General features: G+C 35.5%; 1 protein-coding gene across 50 annotated transcripts in view; it reads right to left on the reverse strand.

The window, feature by feature from the left end:
• Positions 1 to 17,977, reverse strand: part of Ptprd (protein tyrosine phosphatase receptor type D) — a 2,343,620-nt gene that overhangs the window by 1,185,560 nt on the left and 1,140,083 nt on the right. The gene's annotated exons all lie outside the window — the stretch shown is intronic.

Raw genomic sequence — 17,977 nt, forward strand, 5'->3', positions numbered from 1 at the left:
CAAACAAAAACTAATGATGAGGAAACTCAGCATAAAAAGGGCAATCAATCAGAAATATACAATAAAGGATTAAGCTAACAAAGTTTTTTTAATATCAAAATTAACAAGCCAAGTTAGCAAAGTGATTATATTTCAATAAAAACTTGAAATATGAGCAAAGAGATCAAGAGTGTCAAATTAATACCACACATTTAACCTTCAGATAGGTACGTTATAGTGGAAACAAATAGATCTTTGGTCTCTGAGATTTAGAAGAATGGATTAAAGTTTCCATGTAGATACAACAGAATAAATTACAGGAAAGAAGCACTGCATTGCATAGGAGTAAGCCAGGCCCAGCTTTGATATGCTACCAAAGATAGAGGACACAGTAGAGACAGTAGAAATAATAAACAAATAGAAAACACATTTCTACTATTCTCAGAGGACATTGTACCACATCTCTAGAAAGTCCAAAGTACCTTAGCAGGAAAAATCAAACAGAAATGTATGCCGAAAGCTTAAGAATGATAAAGCAAGGGTTGTTGTCAGATTTGCATTGCTAATAGAAATCACCCAACCAAGAACACCTTGTGGGGAAAAAGAGGTATATTTTGGCTTATAGGCTCAAGGGGGAAGCTCCATGATGACCAGGGAAAAGATGGCATAAGCAGAGGGTGGACATCACCCCCTGCCCAATATAAGGTGGACAATAGCAACAGAAGAGTGTGCCAAAAACTGGCAAGGAGGCACTAGCTATAATACCTATATCCCCACCCTCAACAATACACTGCCTCCAGGAGGCATTAATTCCCAAATCTCCATCAGCTGGGCACTTATCCTTAGAACTGCTAACAACCAGGGCAAACATTAAACTCTGTACCTCCAAGTCCAACAACTCTAGTCAATGACAAATCTTCAATCTAATAATTCTAACCAGCAACAAGTCTCTGGTGTTCCAATTCTGCCCCTCTAGCTAGTCTACTTATAGTTTTGGAAAACTTCACCAGGGTCCAGCAGCTGATAGAAATCCTTAGTAACTGTCTTGTGGTTCCGATATCTCCACTGGGTCTCCAGTTCATCCCAGAGTCCACCTTATGGCTCTATTGGGTCTGCATGGAGGCATCCAGCAAACCTGTTTCACAGTGTCCATGGGCATTTCCAAAACACAAGACCACGTTTTAAATTCAATGACTCTCTCTTTCCTGCATTTTTTAGACTCCATAATACCACTTAGAGTGCCAACTTGTTTATGGGGGCGGGGGGAAGCAGACTTTGAAGAACAGGACACTCCTTCAGCATTCAGACCCCTTCATGAGTCTACTTTCTTCCTGTTGCCCCAATGCCCAATGCAGGTCAGCTGGCCCAATCTCAAGGGTTGTAATTTCTCATATAATTATAGCTGAATAAGCAGAAGTTTTAGCCCAAAGATTTCATTTCTGTGCCATATCCCTTAGCTCATGCCAGTTCATTTCTTTGTAAACCAACACTGCAGTTCTCAGGACATGGGCATAACAGTAAGCCTCTCACCCAAACTGCAAACAAAAACCAGAACATAAATGAGTTTTGGTTGTCTCTTTATTTCAGTGAAACAACTAGCTAAAGAAGTCAGTGGAGGGATGTGATTATTGAAAATTATAAACATGGGCCCCTAAAGAAGCTTGAGGTTAAGATCATTTATTGATAGAGTGCTTTCAGGTATTGATTAGAAAAAAGCATGCACATTGTTAGAAATAAAGATTAAACACAAAGCCACCTAAGGAATAACTGAAAGAGTAGAACTGGTTTCTTATCTTCTCCCTTTTATTCAGAACTTCTACATTCTTACATATTTTCACTTAAAAGCTTAAACTAAGTTGTGAGAGATACACAGAGCTTAAAATATATGCTTGGGTACCTAAAAGCAGCTACCAGCTCATCATGGAGCTTCTGAAAAGTAGATGCTTACATTTACCACATGTTTATTTGGGGCTACACTACAAGTGTCTGTGTTCTGCTCACACTGTCTTTCATAGTAGACAGAATAACAATATCTATTTTATAGCTGAGGGCATTGAGGAAAAAGGAAGGTAAGTACCTCACTGAATGAAGTTATTCAACTTGTAAATTCTGGAGTTGAAATATTCCATACTGTGAGTTCTGTACACAAAATATAATGTTTTATTTCAAAGGAGCAAAGAAGAATGAGAGAAAAAGCCAATAAGAAAATGCAAGACATCGTGGTGTACCTCAGAGCTATTATCAGTGTTATGAGAAGCTTGGGAATTGGGTTCAAGGATTGGTTCTCATCACTTTCTCTTTAAAGCCAATACTCTAAAATTTCCCTGAGAAAATAAGCCCCTCACCCAGGAGAGCCCTCAGGTTGTGGGTTAGAGTACCAGGCTCAGCCTGAGGGTGGAGGGTGGGAATTGGAAGGGGTGGAGGAGGAACAGAAGCAAAGCAGTCTTTGTTCCTACCTTAATTCCATTCAGAAGGTCACAAGTGTAAATACAGATTACTATAGATTGCAAAAGGTTGAATCTGATAAATTTAAGATTGTCTGCCACCTGTAACCTTTCATTCCAAAATAAACCATATAAACTCATGATACCAAAGCCTTTCTTCCAAACTCAGATCAAAGAATTTAAAAAATATATCAAAGTGTTCTCTTGGATACATTTGAATTTGTGATAACTCAGTAGTATGAACTTTGTAATAGTAGTATGTTAATTCAGCATCATTGGTCTTTATGCTTAAGGAATATTTTTTAACATTTTATTTATTTATTCATGTATTTGAGAGAAGGAAGGAGGTAAGGAAAGAGAAAGAAAGGGGCAGAGTGAAAAAGTGAGTATGAGCATTCATGGCTTCCTGCCACAGAAAACTCCAGACACTTGCACCACTTAGTGAATCTGGATTCTCGTGGGTACTGGGGAATTGAGCCCCCACCCTCAGACTTTGCAAGCAAGCACCTTCTTCTTCCACGGAGCCAATTCTTATTATCGAGGGAACCATCTCTCCAGCCCAAGAATCAATTTAAACACTGAATTTCAAAACAGCAGATGTAGCTACATATACATTTTTGCCACATTGCGCTTCCCCTCCATGGAAGAAATTCAGGAGTTCTTTGATATTTCCCATGCTTTGATAACAATTTCTCTGGAAAATGATTTTTAGAGATACATTTTCATACAGATTTTTGTCCAACATTTAATATTTACCAGTAAGGAGTAAATAATTAGCAATTTAATTTTTTATACAACAACTTCTTATAATTTCATACTTAGAACTGCCTTTACCCCAAAATGGGGGGGGTCATAAATTGTGACTTGAATAAATTAGTTATGGACCTTCCCACTCCATATTAGTGTACCACCCCTGACCACACATATAGGCACAGAACAGAACTGTATTTTAATAACTTATTGAAGTGTTATTAACAATGGTGATTATTCTATAAGATTATGTCTTACAAAATTTTCACATGTAAATTTGAAGTAAGAATGATATCTCATAGGTAAGTATACACACACACACACACACACACACACACACACACACACATAAATATAAAAATACACTGTATCACATTTGAGTAAACATGCTGCTTTTTCTATAAGATTTAGTAAGAAAATTATGCTGCCAAAGGGATGTTTGGGTTGGAACCTATTTAATTAAATGCACAAAGTGCCTTATTAACATAGTAGGTAGTGTATGAGTCTCATAAAACATATAGTTTAGAAAATATTTAATTTGCATTTTGAGGGTGTCTAAGTTCTTTTAATATATTGGGTAGATAAGACTAGGCAAACTATCCTGCAGTAATATGAGACATTATTATATAATAATTAAATAGGTATAAAATGGGAAATTTCTAGGCACATTCATTACTATAAAGAAATGTGTTTTTTCATCTTAAAGAGTTAACTTTCAGTCATAAATCTTTTGTTCAACTTTATTGTTACTGCAATTTTTTTGTCTTTTTTTATTTTAATTTTTATTAACATTTTCCATGATTATAAAACAATATCCCATGGTAATACCCTCCCTCCCCCACACACACTTTCCCCTTTGAAATTCCAAATTTTTGAAAATGGTTTTACTAACATATTGTGAATTGAGTCAAAAAAATTGAAAGATTTTGATGTTGCTTTAAGTTTTGATTTCTCCTTCATGTAGACTACTGGCAGAGAGCTAGAAGAAGCCATTCTACATGTACTTCAATGGGAGAAGGAGATACCACCAATGAAGATACTCAACATTGGACACTGCAAGCCTTATGATTGGCCAGCCAGGCCAAATGAGCCAATGGTGCAATAGTGGCACATCTGTCATGGTGGAAACCAACTGCCTTCCAATTGGAGTGGAGGCCCACTCCATGGGCAGGGGACACATTTCTGATACTGAAAACTTAAAACAGGGGTAGTCATGAGCCCTAGGGGTATAATATCTGCTAATGTCTGGAAAAATATATAAACTATGCTTATCAAACTGCCCAGTAAGCACTTCTCTTAATATTTATATCCTTATATTAGTGGTACTCTCACTTTGGGTAGAGAATCTTCTCTTTTCAGATGGCAGTGCCCTTGGGATGACTCAGAAGGTATCATAGTGCTGGAAAGAAGTGACTGGAGTACTGAGTAACATCTCGATCACACCTTCCAAGGCTCAGGGTCTATTGTGGAAGAGGTGGCAGAAAGAATGTAAGAGCCAAAGGAAGAGTAGGACTCCTTACAACGTGCTCCCTCCAGACATAAAATGGCCTGGATATCCATGACCTCACAGTGCCTGACACTACCTACACAAGACCATCATAAGAGGAGGAAAAGATCATGACATCAAAATAAAAGAGAGACTGATTGAGATGGGGAGGGGATATGATGGAGAATGGAATTTCAAAGGGGAAAGAGGGGGAGGGAGGGTATTACCATGGGGTATTTTTTATAATCATGGAAAATGTTAATAAAAATTGAGAAAAAAAAGATTTTATTTCTCTAGAAAATCTGCAAGATGACAAAATGCTTGTTTTTACTTTTGTTTTCAAATGTATGATTCAAGGATGTGAAGGAGATCTGGCTGTGTCATCTGTCACCCTAGAAATCACCAGGGTTGATTCTGCTGATCTGGCTGACTAGGCTGCTTCCTCCCTCACCATTCCATGTGAAATTCTCCTGATGCTGTGTGCTTGGTTGAAGAGCAGGATGACCTTCCCCCAAAAGAGGAGGTCTAGTCTTTGGTCAAGGCTATATGAGTAGCTGTACTCCCCTGCTAGAACATCCAAGCAAGCTCTCAAATATATGAGCAAACTTAAAAAAAAAAATGTGACAGCAAAATCAGATAAAATAATAACTTTTGAAATACATATCAAGAAATTAGTTACATTCTGTATTGTCAAAATGTGATTTTTGGTTTAATACACAATAATCAATGCCTCTTAGATTAAGCAGCCCAGGGAGGAGAATTAATAAAGTGAGAACACAAAATAGAATCACTATGGGAAAATAACTTACAACTTCCAAAAATGATTGAAAAATGACTGGAAAATGATCCTTAAATGTTCAGGACCACTTGAAACATCTAAAGATGTGGTGAGAAGGAGGGCTTTGTCCAGAATGCGAAGAAAACAGTATGTTCAACAGGCCTGAGACATTGCAAGTGTACACCTTCTTAGAGACCTGAAGCCTTATAAAGCGGGGACTCATAAACTATTTTAAGTTTTTTTTTTTTTTTTCTAGGACCCAGGTCTGTGATGGAGACATCAGTAATCCTGGCCTGTGAAGCAGATCTTCAACGTTACATACTGATTTGCTAAATTTTATGGCCAGAAGGACTTTCTCTGTGTTTTGGAAAAGAATTGATGCCTTTCCGCATGCTACTCTCATGATTTTCTTCATGGCTGACTCTGTTCCTTCAGTTTCCACAGTACCTCTTCAGCTTCTTTTCCTATCATATTTAAGCTGGCACCTTCATCTCATTCCTCCTTATACCTTTCTTCAATCCACAATAATACCTACAGGTAATCAACATTTATGTCTTTAAAATCTGTCTCAACTAGAATGCTGTATTTCTACTTTGTGGTACAGCAATCTCCAAATATAAGATCCATAATAAATATTCATTGCATTAAAAAGTGTGAGTAAGTAGAATGTCAGTATCAGAATTATGAAGGACTGTGAAATCTTCTACATTATGATTCTACCCTTAGGCAACTTTAGGATTTGTAAGAGAAATTTTGAAATTTGGCTCTAGAATTTCAGTAATGTCTGGCAGTGAATTATGTACCCTAGGATGGAACCAAGAAGTGTTTGAAGTGTGAAATAATAGTCCTCATTTGTCATAGTCCAGGGTGTTCAGATTCATGTCTTTATAACTAAAAGGTTTTATAGAAAGTTCCCAAGCCATCATCATTACAAAATGGTATAATTAAAACAGCTATTATGCATTTGTAAGGATTTTAGATATATATTTGCCTTTTTTTTTTACAAAAAAATAATTTTATTAATGTACAAATAAGACAAAAATCCACCCATGGCAGAAAAAAAAAAACATATGCATGATGATGTTTTTTATTGTGCCCTTTAACTAGTTGCCTATTTATAAATCCTTCTCGCTTGCAGTCAAACTCCTTCTTCCCCCCACCCCTCCTTTTTTTTCTGGTCTGCTTAAATGCATCCCTCTCTCAATAGGTGACATTTTATAGTTGAAACTACACTGGAAAATATAGCAAGTAACATTGAGGTGGGGAAATTCCCTGCTTTGCAGAAAACTGTAATTTTTCTTTAAGGACATCATTTCTCTCCACCTTCTATTCTTTACAAGTTCCTCTCAGTTGCCTAGTAAAGATGAAAGAATGATTGCATCAATTTTCTTTGTGATCCTTTGTATAATTTAAGGGGTTTAAATATAAGTTTTTGCAGATAATATGCTTTAAGGAACTGACTACAAAAAATAAATAGATGAGATTGTTTCTGGCATCTAGTTTTCCAATGATTAAATAGGAACAAATGCTTCTGTGGCCTCTTCACGCTGACTTGATGGTACTGGTATTAATTCATCTTTCTACCTTGGCTCTCCCAATCGTGAGGTCATTTGGCTGAAGGATTAGCCAAACATTTCTTTGAAAATTTGCTCTAACAATCAGGCAAAAAGGCATCACTGATTCTTTGAAGTTTAAAATTAGAATGACAACAGCAATGACTACAACAATAAAATGACAAAAGGAGGCTTCATCTACAAAGCCCTGACTCCCAGAGTGTCTTTTACTTTATAATATAGTTTTCTCTTTCTCTTAGATGACAGTGTGTGTAGAAAGGCAGAAAATTCCCTCTCTCTCTCTCTTGTGTATAGAGGAGATCAAAACAAAATTGAATATGTACCTAGGGGTTAATAGTCACATTTCTTTCTTCTACTTTCTTGATACTCATAGTGAAATAGAAAATTCAAATCAAAAGGAGAAACCGTAAAAGATTTTGCTAAATTTTCTTATTACCATTTTGTATTTATATTATATGCATGTTGTCCTTGCAAATCTCATTCTGTTTAAGTATAGATATAAGTTTTCCATAGCATAGCGATTGAGCATATATAGTTTCTCAGTATAAACACTGATTATGCCTTTTGCATAAGATGCTTTGTATCCAATAAAGCAGAGGAAGATTTCTCAGCATATTTTAGTAGTATTTTTTTAAAAAATATTTTCATTTGTTTGAGAGACAGATAGATATCAAGAGGGAAAGCGAGAAAGAGGGAGGGAAGCAGACAAACGAGAATATACCTGCAGGGAGTTCTGCCACTACAAACGAACTTCAGGTGCTGTGCTACTTTGTACATATGGTTTTACGTGGGTACCAAGAATAAAACATAGGCCAACAGGCTTCGAAAGCAAGCACACTTTACTGCTGACCATCTCTCCATTCCACAGCATGTTTTCTTAATTGAATACATGAAAGATTCCATGTTATTCCAGCTTGTAAATCTTATCTAAGGAAAGGGAAAGAAACTGAACAGGAATGGTTATACTTATAAAGTTTAGTACAGAAACTGAAAGAAGCAAGAAACCAAAGAATCAATTAAAAAAGGAATAGCTATTATTTCTATATGCTCCCAATGGTGAAACATTCAGATTTTAATTATTTATTTATTTCATTTATTTATTTTGAGAGTGACAGACAAGAGCTAAAGAGAGAGAGAGAGAGAGAGAGAGAGAGAGAGAGAGAATGGGTGTGCCAGAGCCTCCAGCCACTGCAAACGAACTCCAGATGTGTGCACCCCCTTGTGCATCTGGCTAACATGTGTCCTGAGGAATTGACCCTCGAACTGGGGTCCTTAGGCTTCACAGGCAAATACTTAACCACTATGCCATCTCTCCAGCCCCAAACATCCAGCTTTATAAATAAAATCCTCATGGATCCCAAGGAAGAGATACGTTCTAATACAGTAGCACACATGCATGCAAGAGAGGGGAAAAAAGTACACACACAAAGAAATAGAAATAGTATGGGATATTATTTGAAATTAAAGGGAACATTTGTCAATCACAGTAATATAACATGTATGACTCAACACAATAAAAATATGAGTTAGCTTTAGGAATGAACACTTAACAATGCACATATGAAAGACAAAAGAATTTTCTCTGTAGGACATGTAGGGTGTCTCTCCAAAGTCCTGATTGCTTGTGAGTGGCATCCTTCTCAACCTCTTTACTTGTCCATTCACTGAAAGCACAATGGGTTATGTATGCAAATGAGTGTGGGTGTGTGGGGGGAGTGTGCATCTATGTAGTACACCTGGGTTTAGAAGATAACAAAAAATCAGGTAAGTTTTGGATTGATGAAATTGTTTGTAATCTCTGAATTTGTGACCATGATAGTCTTTGCATGAATTTTATTGTTTAACTGGTTAGAATATTCCTTACTGATTTTTCCATACATATATTTGAGATACATGTGTATATATACTGATTTTTTCCATTCTCTTTCTCTCTCTCTCTCTCTCTCTCTCTCTCTCTCTCTCTCACACACACACACACATACACACACACACACACACATACACAAATATATGATCTGCCTTTTGAAATGTAATACTTTAGGATATATTTTACATTTTTTCAAGTTTTAACTTTAATATAATGGACATGCAAGTTTGTTCAATATGTTTATTAGTACCTACTTTTCATATTTTTAAAAGATTTATTTTCATTTATTTATTAGAGATAGGGGGAGTGAGGCAGACAGAGAGAGAGAGAGAGAATGGGTGCCCCAGGACATCTAGCCACCACAAAGTACTCCAGACCCATGCACCACCATGAGCATCTGACTTATGTGGGACCTGGAGAATCAAATCTGGGTCCTTAAGCTTCATAGGCATATGACTTAACCACTAAGCCAGCTCTCCAGCTCCCTATTAGTACTTACTTTTGATGAAATATATTTCATTTAGTTATACTTATATCGAAGAGTACCACTGAACATTGAATATAGATCTCATGCCCTCTTTACATGAGCCATAACATCATAATGATGACACTCTTTAAATTTCCATCTTTACACACATGTTACTTCTAGGTTATAGTTTTAAATTTATTTTTGAGGGCTGGAGAGATGGCTTAGTGGTTAAGCGCTTGCCTGTGAAGCCTAAGGACCCCGGTTCGAGGCTCGGTTCCCCAGGTCCCACGTTAGCCAGATGCACAAGGGGGCGCACGCGTCTGGAGTTTGTTTGCAGAGGCTGGAAGCCTTGGCGCGCCCATTCTCTCTCTCTCCCTCTATCTGTCTTTATCTCTGTGTCTGTCGCTCTCAAATAAATAAATAAATAATTTTAAAAAAATTATTTTTGATAAACTCTATCAGAGAAATTGAACAAAATAATACCTCATCTCACGTTAACAGTGTGGTTGCTTTGTATTATGATAGATATCCTTCATTTTACCAATTACTCTTTGATTTTATATTTATATAGCTCTCATTTTAATTTTTATCATTTTTGAATAGGTATTGACTCTTCTGCAGTTCTTCAGGAAGTCACATAGTCATTTTCCTTTAATCAGTTTGCCTTGTTAATTTAACTAATAGATTTTCTAAGGATGAATTGGTAAGTTCATGGAAGTCCATTTAATAGTGGTACATTTCCAAGTATTTTATTGAATTTGATGTATCAATTTTAACTTAATATTTTACATATGTGTTCATGAAAAATTTATCATGTACATGTTATATCGTATATCCATGCACCTCCACTATCAAATGTTTAGCCTTGAAAATGATTTGGGAAATTTTTACTCTGTAGCAGTTTTTTACTTCAAAGTGAAAACTTAATTAGTATTTACTCTTATTTGATGTGTTTTTCTAATTGTTACTTTAGATGATATTGCCAGAGTGCCCTTACTTTTTTAGTTGAGCATGATAAATATTTCTAATTATAATTCTTTTTATCATATAATATGTTTTTAAAAAATTATGTTGGTTTTGACATATATTGTAAGTTGGTTCGACCATATTTCTAAAATTAAATTCTAATTTTATTTTACTTTGAAAGAGTGATTTACATGGAACCAGGCAGTTCCACAGGTGTATTCTGGAGACTTAGTATAATACCTGCAACCCCACTGAGGAGGGTCCCCTATAGAATGGGGGCAGGAAAAAGGGAAAAGAAGGTACCAACACATGATGTATCTATAGGAAATATGTTGTAAATAACAATAATTATAATAATAAAAAAGAAACAATATCATACTTTTAATCCATTTGGCTGCTTAATTCACCTTAAAGCTAGGAACTATTCTTATGTACATGTACAGTAAAACATTCCCACAAAGGTTACCTTAACCTGATAATGAAGCTACATAATTAATTCATTTTCAAATGCTTATTAAAAATTTAGCATCATGGTTTTGATTGACTAAGAATCACATGGTGCCAATAACCATTGGAAGTCTGGCCCAAGGCTAGAGAAATGGTTCAGTAGGTGTTTACCTGAAAATCCTGAAGGCTTATGTTTGATTCTCCAGTACAAACATAAAGCCAGGTGCACAAAGTGTCATAAGCATCTGGGGTTTGTGGGCAGTGACAAGAGGTCCTGGTGTTCCCATTCTCTCTTTCCTATCCCTCTGTCTGTCTTTCATAAATTAACATATAAATATTAAAATCAGGAAATTTGGTTTAACTGGGATTCATTCAATGGATCATATGTGCAACAGATTTTGAAGACTTGGGGTGACAAAAATTATATTACTTTTTAAAAATATGCATAATTTAAAATGAGACAACTCAGATATTGTGTATTCTATAAATATAAACCTGTTAGGTATAAATAACTATAAATAAAATATCAGAGTTATGTTTCTTTTACTTTTTAAAACATAGCTAGAGAACTTCAATTATTCATGTAACTTACATTGTCTATTGGATAGAGCATAGTTAGATACTGCAACTCCATTGTCTTCTAGGAGCACAATATTAAAGAGTCGGAAAAAGTTCCCCAAAGAGCAGTATTTTCAATAGAATGGCCAACTGGGTTTTGCAGAACCAGTCTATTCCCATATTATTAGGCCTCTGTGGGGGAAAAAAAAAAGTAGTCTACTTGGCTTGGGATACAGGTTATCAGCTTGATGGTATATGACAGTAATTGGCATTCCAGATAATAATGCATGATAGGAAATGATCATATAGCTAATTGAGGTTAGCAAAAGGGTCAGTTGATTGCTGGTATTTATTTTGAACAAAGATCTGTGTTTCAGGTAGCTTCATGTTGCTGGCAGAAAGAAGCTAACCAAGAGAAGCTTGTGGAAGGAAAGTGTTTAATTTGGATTATAGACTGGAGGGAAAGCTCCATGATGGTAGGAGAAAATGATGGCATGAGCAGAGGGTGGACATCACCTCCTGGCCAACATAAGGTGGACAACAACAATAGGAGAGTGTGTCAAGCACTAGCTAGGGGAAAGCTGGTTATAACACCCATAAACAGCTCCCCAAATTATACTGCCTCCAGCAGGCTCCAATTCCCAAATTTCCAACAGCTGGGAACCTAGAATTCAAAACACATAAGCTTATGGTGGACACTTGAATCAAACCACCACATTCTGTTATATAGTATATAGAACTATGGATATGTAGTAAGGAAAATAAAAGTTGGTTCTATGATTTGCAGAGACATTCATCATACCAATAACTGGGGGCTAACTCCACAATGCAAGACCCATTTTCATTAACAAGGAGGGTCTAATGGGAGGGGGTAGATCACAGATGAGCCTAAATAATGGTACCAAACTGCCTGTATTTACTGAAAAGAAAACTAATAAATTAAATTTAAAAAAAAGTTGGATCTAACTTTATAGTTTATCATGGATAGGTTTTTGTAATTTTTTTAAGAGTTTGGATACTTGCAGGGAATTGTTTGTCCCAAGTACAGTTACATATCATGTGTAAGTTGACCTGGTTAGAGACTTATGATACATTAAATATCAAATTTAGTTGTAAATCTATGCTTAGTTGGAAGTCAGCACAGCACAAATTCACCAGTGATTTAACTGGGAACTATTCTTAAGTTTTGAGAAACATGCAGGGGATGTGGACCCCAGGATAAGAGAATTTTGCCTTTTCTAATTACTACTTCCAGGAGAAGAAAAAGACAAGTGAGGTGCAAAGAATCTGAGTAAGACAGTGGTACAGAGTAGAGGTGAGAAACTCTTATCTTAAACAGTATCTCTTTTGGTGTGGTGGTAATTAATGTTGGAGATACCATCATGTGGTTCTGATGTGAACCAGCTTTTCTTGCTGGCAGTGGGTTTGTGTTAGGATGAGCCTTTTCACTTGTATTTCATATTTCTACGCTCAACTTTAAGATTTTTATTCATTTTAAATAACAGCTTTGGCTGATTTTTCTAATATTCAATTTTGTCTATTCTTGGACCACCTTTGTGTTCAAATAATGGTAAAATCAAAATGTTCTCTATTAGAAAATGCTTTATGGTGTCCTGCCTAGGATACCTGGGCTAAATAATGAGTTAAGGCAAACTTGGGCTGCAAAACCACATTCCGTCATAGCAACAACAAAAAAGCTCTAATTATTCTCTAGGTTATAATTTTGTACATTTTCAAAAGTCATTATCACATTAAAAATGAGAACATTAAAATTCAGCAGCAACTGTTTATGTGAATGGCTATAGTGATTTGAAATGAAGGTAACTGTTTATTTAAAGATTTGATTTCAGTTAGAACAAGTATCTATCTAGACTTCCAGTCATGGAAGAGTTGGGAACAGTGATTTCCTCATTCACTCTGGTGGTTTGCACTAGAGATGGGTTGGTTTTCAGATGAAAGAAGCTCAAAGTTAGTTGAGTAGAACCTTTTTCATCACTAGTTTTGAAAGATAGGGATCATGGTGAAGCTGCTGCCTGTCTCAAACGCTGGTGGGCTCATGAGGGGGCTGACGACTAGGTGAGATTAAAGAGTTCACATTTAATGTACAGGGGCCATTTCTTCCATTATAAATGATGTGAGCATATGTATGATCTCAGGTTGTGGCAGGAATATTTATTTGTTTGTTTGTGTGTATGTTTGTGGGCAAAGCAAAGAAATATATTGAGAAAAAGGTGGAAAAGCCAGAATGTGAGGAGAAACATGCTTATTATTTCAGCTGGCATCCAAAATAGAGAAAGAAAGATAAAAGGAAGAGGTATGCTTCCTGAGTTAAAACTCAGAATAAGGGCAAACTCAGTAACAAGGATCTCCAGGAAAGTACATCATACTTATCTTATGCATAGGAATTCTGATGGGTGAGCCATTCATTTCTATGGAAAATCCAAGTTATTGTGTACAAGTCTAGAAGGCTTACAGTACTGTGACATTTAAAGCATTGAAGTATTGGTCCTTTCTGTCTGTCTTTCATTCCTCTCTGGCTCTTATAGTTAAAAAGCAACATCTTTGTCACAGATATTTTACTTAATAACTTGACTTGATATGTGCATATTTATACATATATGGGCATTCATATGCTATTCATATTCATGAAAGCCAAAGAAACCATCTGCTGTCTCTTTCAGCTGAGTTAACAGTGATAATGACAATAGGAAAATTTCTCATAGAACATTATAGAAACTGATTATATTTCATTGGTAATGAATCCAGGTTCCTAAGCCTCAATTTTAAATAATAAGATTGTTGACATTTTACCTAAATCAATAATCTTCTCATATCAATGAAAAAGAATGAATGCTCATTTTAAATGAATTATTAAAGATTTTTTCCTTAAATAAAAATGCCAAAATTGCTATTTTTTACAGTTATCATTATTTGTATGGCCTATATATTTAGATAAATTGTTGTAATCATATTAGATTCTGAATGTTAAATTTCAATGCATGAAATATTCTATTTCCAAGCACTTATTTTGAGGCAGCCAATGCATTTAAGCTGCTGTATCTATTTGTTTTTAAACAAACAGAATGACTGATATGCATGTTAGACATTGTAATTTATATGTCATTCTAACTGCAATTCATTCAGGTATCATTATAGTAGTCATACTGTTAATGCCAAGCATTTAAAATGTCATATATTATGAATTAAAGGGAGATGTATGTCTTGAGATTTATACTTTAATTTTTTTTTTATTTTTCTTACCACTGTGGTACTTCGAAATTCCTATTTCCCATAAATTCAAAATAAAATACTACTGGCAGAAAATTCCATTCATGGAAAATATATGTAATACATAATGTGTGTACTAAATGCTTTGTGTGCCATTTTATATACTGTCAGTCTTCACATAGTGATCTATTCCTTATTCAGTTTTAAATTTTGTCTTATTACTTTTAAAATGTACATGTGTTATATTATAGTTAAATACTGCATAGACATGATAAAATATCTCTTTAATCACGTTGAATCTCACACTCTTATGTAGATATCTCTGATTTGATGAATTTATATAAGTAAATATCTCACAAAATATTGCTTTTCATGAAAAATGGCCATGTCTTTGTTTAAAACTCCAATTAATATAAAAATTAGGGCTTATCAGGTTCTGGGTGAGACCTGTGAATATTAACTTTCAGCACAAATTCAGGTTTAACTGATTCAGAACACTTTGGAAATAGGTTTCAGTACACATGATGTACATACTTCTATTATATTGTACAAATTTCTCACTTTTAAAATATTTTATTTTTTATTTCTTTGAAATGTAGAGAGTGAAACAGTTAAAGAGAAAAAGAGAGAAAATGGAAACACTTCCAGGACCTCCAGCCACTGCAAAGAAACTCCAAAATCAAGTGCCACCTTGCATCTGGCTTACATGAGTCCTGGAGATTGAACCTGGTTTTTTTTTATTGCAGGTGAGCAACTTAACCAGTAAGTCATTTCTTTGGCTCTAATTTCTCACTTTTTAATATTTATTTTTATTATTTATTTATTTGGTTTTGTGAGTAGGGTTTCACTCTAGACCACACTGACCTGGAATTCACTATGTAATCTCAACGTGGCCTTGAACTCTCAGTGATCCTTCTACCTCTGCCTCCTGAGTGCTGGGCAATTTCTTACTTTTTAAACATAATTTCTGGAATTGGAATGTAGCTCAGTGGTAAAGAATTTGTCTACAGTGCATAAAGTCTTGGATTTAGTCCTAGGACCTCAAAATGAATAAACAAAGAAACAACAAACCAAATAAACATTAGCATTTTAGGTGACATTTTACATGGAACATATGTATATTAAATTGACATATGTTATAATTACCTCTGTATTAAAAGAGCCATTATGAATTTTGGAATTGAAGGGGAGTCTCAAAAGACAACAGAAGCCGGGCGTGGTGGCGCACGCCTTTAATCCCAGCACTCGGGAGGCAGAGGTAGGAAGATCACCGTGAGTTCAAGGCCACCCTGAGACTACAGAGTTACTTCCAGGTCAGCCTGGACCAGAGTGAGACCCTACCTCGAAAAACCAAAAAAAAAAAAAAAAAAAAAGACAACAGAAATATCTAAAAAGAATGAATGCATATGACAGCACAAGGAACTATCCATCCTGACAGCATTCCCCAGAGGCACATGGTCTCTGGAATATGGCGTGTGTGTGTGTGTGTGTGTGTGTGTGTGTGTGTGTGTATTATTATTATTATTATATATATATTAACTTTCTCCAAAAGTTTGGTTCATAATGATAATTATACTGATGGCATTTGGGGATTTTATATAAAAAATGTATAATAAAAATTATAGCTGCCAGCATTCCATCAGGCTTTATGTCATTATTTACAAACAATACAATAAAGGGATTATTATTATTTGACTACAGTCTTTGAGGACTACTTAAAGAGCTATTACTTGCATTGGAGAGATGGTTGAGCAGTCAAGGCACTTGCCTATGAAGCCTAAGAACTCAGGTTTTATTCTCTAGAGACCTGGGGAAGGGAGCTCACCTACACAGCACCCAGCACAGGCAATGAGAGCAGAGATCTAGCAACGCAGCCAGCCTACCTGAGCCCACAGCACAGCAAAGAGGGACCCAAGCAGGAGCACAGTATAACTGAGAACAAAATCACCCCAAAAGGTAACTGGGATTACACCAGGCCAGTAACCACCAAATAAGCCTGGTCATTAGAAGGGCTAATTGCACCTTCCATGTCAAGTTAATTACATGTTAAATCTGATGGATGTCTGGATTTGCCATTCTTAAATAAGCTATATTTTGGGCTTGTCATTTGGTGCTTCCTGATTTATAGTGCCTTTGTTTCCTCTTCTGTCATTTGTTAGGGAATGGTCTCACATGGTCACAAGCTGACTTGGAGACCTCAACAGACCAGACATCTTAGCCTCCTAGTTGACAGGATTAAGGGTGTGGGGCAACACACATCTTAAGGGACTGTGACTTTGTTAGGGGATCTGGTTGTCTTAATACCTACTCTTGCATAAATAATCTGTGCTGTTTTTCATTGAATGTGTACATGTTTAGTTAAATTTTAGTGTCTGTCTGTATTTTGTTCCACTCAATCTACTTGAATATTCTCATAGCAGACATACCCAACATCTAGAGTCACTTTTGTAGTTACTCTGAGAGTCTTAATGGCCACAGTTAGCACCTTAAGCTCCTATCCTGAAGATATATAACATCAGATTGATTGTACATCTAATAATACTGAAGATAATTAGAAAATCCAAGCATTAAATTAATCAAAGGAGCAAAAATATGTACATCATAACACAAAAAACACAAAAAATCAAGACAATATAAATCCACCAAAAAGTATTAATGCATCAGAAATGACTTCTAGTGGGACTGATTTAGATGAAATGCCTGAGAAAGATTTTAAAAGAATTATTATAAGTATGTTCAAAGAAATCAAAGATGAAATCAAAGAATTGAAAGAAGACACAGGAAACCAATTTAATAAAATTAGGTGGTCAATAAAAGACATAAATAATGAAATAGAAATAATAAAGAAAAACCATTTAAAACTACTATCAATGAAGAACACAGTCAATGAAATAAAAACTCTGTAGAAAATCTCACCATCAGAATGGATGAAGGAGAGGACAGAATATCAAAACTAGAAGCCCAGGCAACAGATCTAATACAGTCTAACAAAGAGAGACACAAACTAATAGGAAAGTATGAAAGGGACACTATGAAAAGATCAAACATCAGAATTCAGGATATACAGGGTATAGATGGAGAAGAAGAGAAGAATTTCACTCCAAAGGCAAAGAACTCATTTTCAACAAAATCATAGAAGAAAATCTTCCTCAAATTGGGAAAGAGATGTCAATGCAGATACAGGAAGCCTTTAGAACACTGAACAGACAAACCCTTGGGAGAACCTCTACTTGCCATATTAAAATTAAACTACCAAACAAACCAAAGAAAATATATTGAAAGCAGTTAAAGAAAAAAATAAGTCACATACACATACATTCAGTATCACAGCAGATTACTCAGCACAAACTTTAAAAGCAGAAGGGCTTAGAATGATGTATTGCAGGTTGTGAAGGATAACAACTGTCAACAAAAGTTTTTTATCTTGCAAA

The sequence above is a fragment of the Jaculus jaculus genome, chromosome 1, assembly GCF_020740685.1.
Source record: "Jaculus jaculus isolate mJacJac1 chromosome 1, mJacJac1.mat.Y.cur, whole genome shotgun sequence".
Lineage (NCBI taxonomy): Eukaryota > Metazoa > Chordata > Mammalia > Rodentia > Dipodidae > Jaculus > Jaculus jaculus.